The sequence below is a fragment of the Onychostoma macrolepis genome, chromosome 04, assembly GCF_012432095.1.
Source record: "Onychostoma macrolepis isolate SWU-2019 chromosome 04, ASM1243209v1, whole genome shotgun sequence".
In the NCBI taxonomy this organism is placed as follows: domain Eukaryota; kingdom Metazoa; phylum Chordata; class Actinopteri; order Cypriniformes; family Cyprinidae; genus Onychostoma; species Onychostoma macrolepis.
The window spans coordinates 23,029,409-23,035,408 of record NC_081158.1 but is presented as its reverse complement, the minus strand read 5'-3'; positions in this window follow the sequence as shown (position 1 = coordinate 23,035,408).

Genomic DNA, 6,000 nt, shown 5'->3' with positions numbered 1-6,000 from the left:
AGTGCATCTTTTTAACACTAAAATATTAGTTTTGATACAGGATGGTGTTGACAGGTATGATGGCTAAAGATATATTTCAGAACTAATTACCTTGCATTGTTCCCCTCTGGGCTCAAAAATCAGATATACATACTGAAGTCATTGCTTCACTCTCGGCCGGTGGTTAAAGTAGAAGTAGAGGAACACACTCAATGAACCTAGGTTCATCCATACACACGCAGCTAATCAGATTAAAGGGCCAAATTGTGTCCTATGTGTGAACGCGCGTGTGTTTATGTCCTACACAAAGCGGCCTCATGGGAATTAACATGAGATGGTGGCAAGCAGATTATAACGAAAGGGTTGTTGAGTTCACATGGCATCACATGTTCGCATGAAACTTATTCTTGTCTCCAGCATTACATGGCTCTCATATTAAATAAATAAATATATGCAAGAAAAAAGGGTAGATATTAATGCTAGCATGTGCTTAAAATTTGTGAACCAGAAAGTCAAGGAGAGATTTGGTTATATGACATTTAATACACACAATTTTAAGGCTTTGTGCTGGTTAGAAATGGCTTTCTCAGGCAACCGATTAGCTTGAAAATAGTTGGCCGGAACGCTTTTAGGTCGAACAATTCAAAGTGATTACACTTGCATTTATAAGATAAAAACGGTACGCCAAATAGAGTCATCATGTAACAAACTGCATGCGATCGTCTGACGCATGTCAATCACAGTGAAACACAGCGAGAGGCCCACTCAATGTAGAGACGTCGCTCCTGCAGTGCACCGGCTGCACCTTTTGTCTTTCAGCTAATCACAAATTCAGACCCGGCATCACTTGCATACTAAACAACCCCAAATGCTTCGGTCATACACAAGTCAGCTCAAGAGAAGCCTGCTGCTAATTGTTTTTTGTGCCCCTGACTGAAATGTGGCACTATTCAATAGAACTAAAGGGCGTAATGATCTTCAGCGGCCTTTAATGCAGAACTTTCTCCATGCCTCGCACCGCCAGTGTGTGAGTGTGTATGAGTGTACAGAGCATTGAGCCCTGGGCTGTGCTAATTTGCAATCAGACACTCTCTTTGAGTTCTGTCTCTATGCCCCCAGACAGTGTAAATGGCAGCTGAGACAAAGCTCCCATTCTCTCCATGCAGGCCCTCATAGTTTTATTTCAGGCCAGTGCTCTCAGACAGAGGGCATTCTGGGAAAGCCAAGAGATGGCAGTGGCAAAGGGGGCGGGACGCTGAGAGAGTGCGAGAGAGAAAGGCACGCTGCAATGGCCCCCTACCTCCCTCTACGACCGGCGTCCATGGGCACGCTGCAGTACCACACCCACAACACTTGCACTCTGCCAGTGTCTCACCGTTACGAGAACAAACATCAATTTCATTTCATAGTTGTAGAATTACATCACGATTATTCAAAGACTAAATAAGGAGAAAAATTGTCATTGCCACTGAATTAAACATCTCTCTATCTATCGGTCTTTTTATCATGATTAGTGCAAAGATGATGCCATTGCCTTGAATACAAACTCTTTCTTTGATTGTTGATAAACTTTTTATTTTCTGTTATATCTATTTATTTATCTAAATGTTCATATGAATCTACTTAGAATTTTTATTTATCTATGTATCTATATATCTATGCATCTATCTATCTATCTATCTATCTATCTATCTATCTATCCTTCGAAAGGGTCAGTAAGATTAAAAAAAAAATCACTTTTAAAAGGATATATAATCTAGTAAGGATATATAATTATTGTGCAATGCCATCAATGTCAATGTCATCACCTTGAATCTTTCTATGATTGTTAAAATTCCGTTTTGTTATCTATTTATCTACTGTATTTATGAAGTTTTCCTTTAAGAAATTATTTCTATTTCGCAAGGATTCATTCAATTCATAAAAAGTGACAGTAAACATGTTTATAATGTTAAACAATAGTTCTATTTCAAGTAATTTTTTTTTTTCATCAATTAATTCTGAAAAAAAAAAAGTACCTCACTTTACAAAATGTTAAGCAGCACAACTGTTTTCAACACTGACAATAATAAAGAATGTTTCAATAATTGCGGCCTTGTGAAGCTTGAGAGACAAAAACATTACAAAATCTTACCAACCCCAAACTTTTGAATACTAATGTACATACGGAGTAAAAAGGGAGTGCTAAATTGTTGCTGAGTCATGGATTTTGGAACAAAAACACATGCCTGGGGTTTCAGAAATGCAGGTCTATTATATGAGATACCTTTACTTTGTTTTCAAGAGCCAAGACAATGCCTGTCACAGCCCCGCAACCCAAGGCTACAAGTAAATGATTACCGAGAAGCGAGCCGTGTCCTCAGAAAGGGGTCACAAGCTTGAGGCAACGAGAGAACGATAAAACCCAGAGCACACCTACGACTTTATCACAAAACCAGATAACATCCATAACATATCCTCAACGCTGACACCTATTTCTTCACAGTAAATCAAGTGCCCAATGTGAAAAATCTGACTACTGACTCCACATGGCCTCTTTGTCTGAGGTGAAGTGAAAAACGGTGGGCCCAGTTAAGGCCGACAGCTGAGTGTATCACTTTACATTAAGAGTGATTTCTTCTGGTGTTGGCGCTTTGATATGCTTTCGGTTCAGCTCTTAAAACGTATAGAATCCCTTTGGCTCTACAAGAGTTCAGAAGATGTTTCTTTTACAACTGCTTATTCTGGACATCGAGCAACATAATCACATGAAACAGTTAAGAATTAGTTCATATTTGCATCATCTTGGTCCGATTCCCAGAAACAGATTAACCTTAGTCCTATACTAAACTGCATTGTCAACAGTGATTCTCCATAGAAAATCCCTTTTATTCTGAGATTTGGCTTAATCTGTGCCTGAAAAATTACACATTTAAGACATATATCACTACACTGTGAGCTCTGAGGCTCTGAAAGCGAGGCATTTCTTCTTTTGAAGGATTTATTTACATGTGCTCGATTGCCCTAGAGCCCTTCGTTTCAAACCCAAATGTGGAAAAACAACAATTTGGTTAAAATATTACGATGGTAGCAGGTTCCCACAATCAGCCTGATGCGGCTCCAATATTAATACTAAGCAATTCTCAGAATGACAGAAATACACTACAGACTTTTTTTTTGCCAACAAAATCACTTGTAATTACGAAATTGAAGAAACCGAATAGGTTAAAAAGGTCAGTGAGAAAAAGGTGATATTGGCGTAATTGGCACACAACATGGTGTGATCGAGAGTACTTTGACCTTGGTGTAACCCTGCCTTGGAAAGCCTAGCACTGGCAGCGGTGTAGTGAAGTTACTGTGTGTGCTGCCCCGTCTCTCTCTGGCTCCACATGATGACAAAACAGCTATTGTCACGGCATACCGCAAGAACAATTGTCTTCTTATGCCTCTCACAGAGAGTCAGAAGACAGTGGCAAAAGTTTAACATTGCAAACACAATTAAATCGGAAACCTTTCGCTCAGTGGCCCATTATAGTGAGACAGGGTTTTGTGTAAGGTGGCTGGTCGTGGCGGCAGGGTACTGAAAGGAAAAAGGCCCTAGAGATCACCTTTTTCAACAATAAGGACCCTTTAGTGTTTAGTCTCAAGTGGAGACCTTGAACTCCTGAAAACCATGGAGGTCAGCAATCAAAAAGGGGTTAAAATCCCACCATGTTTTGGATGCTGGCTTCACCATCAAGATTTTTTATTTTTTTTTGTCCACCAGCTCCAAATCAGCATAAACCAACTAGAAAATTAATGTCCAATTTGGTCTTTTCAACAGCAACGACTGAGAATTTAACTACAGAGCAGAGAATTGAGTGCACTTTGCTATTGCTCCTCCCCATACACACACACACACACACACACACAAAATGACATCACCACACATCTGTTGTCCCAACAGGCATTCATCACATGGGCACCAAAACGACAAGCCTCTCTTTTTTACCCATCTTACAGTATTTCCATCCCTCTCTCTCATTCTCTGCACTGACCTGTGGCTTTTCTCTACCTCATCCTGCATTCACAAGCACACACATTGTGGAATTGGGTAATAACTTTCATTAGAAGTCAATTAGCCGTTTAGGTGACCCTTCAGTCCACCCATGTGATTACACACAGACCCCATCAACCAGGTCAGTACTAATACAGCGAGGCTGTTGTTAAAAAAAAAAAAAAAAAGACATAAAAAGATTGACTCACAGGAAAAATCCATTGTTCAGTCTCTTTTTCTCTGGACCTCTTGTTCTATCCAAAGTATTCGAGTTATCTCACATTTTTCACTTTTTCCTTGCTGCTGTGAATAACAATAACATCCAGTCTAGAAAAATCCCAAGGTCAAACCGCTAGTGCCCTTTGGCCCTCAAACCAGAGGTCCCTGTAATATTTTCAAAATGACATTTATATGTATCACTACCACAAAATGCCTTGATACAGTATGCATAACTAACATCTTTTCAAATAATACTATCCTACGCCATCTTTTGCAAAATTTAAGAATCCCAAGTGAGATCTAAAAACGTAACCACATCAATTGATCGTGGCACAATGAATTGTAGACAATGAATGCTGTTTTAACGCCCCATGCAATGTGATTTTTCTGACCTCGTATTCTAAAAAATGGCGGGCTTTGGGTCCGAGCCAGGCAGTTTTGATTCAGCTTTAAATCGACAGTGAATAAGTTTATACTTCTGAGGGCGGGATACAAGATGGCGGGAGCAGTGAGGTGCAGTTCTCATTTAGGGAGGCAGTACATTTCTTCATCTTTTGTGATTAGGCAGTCAAGTAGAGCCCCCTTGTGGGCATTCATCAAAACTGCTCTGACCAGAGGATGTATGCTAAACCTGAGGTAGGGACTTCACTTTGATGGAGGGACAGACAGAGTGGATATCCTTACACCAGTGATTGGAGGAAGTCTAGTCTGAAAACTGGTAGGAGGGGATCATTCTGTGGAGCTCTGCCTCCCTCTACTGGTATGTTTCAATATTGAGCTTTCACGTAATCCACACTACTATAAAATTAGTTTTCCAAGCAAATAAAAAAATGTAATGTATGCTTGTAATAATATAAGCAACTGGTACAATTTGGGGATTTTTATAAAATACATAATGTAAAAAAGAAAGCAGTTTATTTTTATTTATTAATGAAAGAAACTCAATATGCTGTCGTTTGATAACTATCAAACCACACTGTCACTACTCCAGCTGTTTCTGCATCTGTTTGTGGGTAGACGTACCAGCATCTGGTTTATGTTTTGAGTGAGAAAGAACAATAAAAAAAAGAATACATTCTGGAATAACTTATAGGAAATTGTGTGATTTACACAGACATTTATAAGCAACACATTAATGAAAGTATGCCGTTTTTTTTCTTCTTTTGCGTGCATCATTTTTATTTTTTTTAAACGGACTGTAATTGGGAAGACATGTCTCTAAAACATATTTCCGTACACGTGTTTACAATTTTCTTTTGTCAGTTCTGAGGATTTAGCTGAGCATCATAATCATGTGATCAAATTCAACTGCGATAGAGCATCATGTGGTCAAAATCAACTGTGATTTACCAACTTGTTGATCGCACGCACTTGGACTGTGTCACAGGGTGCAACAGAGAAAAAAAATCTAGAAAGTAACTGCAGATGAAGAACTGAAAACCAACAGCCCTGAAGGGAGGTGGGGTATATTGATGTCCACTTTCCATTCCTTGCACTACAGAACAAGAGTGCTAAACAAGCCTTTTCCGTCTCAGCTGGTATTTTTAAGGGCCTCTCGAGCAAACGGGTCACTGACAAAATGCAATGAGACAATGATATTCCCCCAAGACGAGGAAAATTGTCCTCTTTTCCTCTACAATCTTGATGAAGTAAATGAAAAGAAACAGATTCCATTGTGTAACCTTCCAAACTATGAGAGCACAGCTAAAGTGCAGTTTTGGCTAGAAAGCTCTGTGGTCAAAAACACTAACAAAAGCATCTGATGGGGTGTTTTTTTCTCTTCCCTT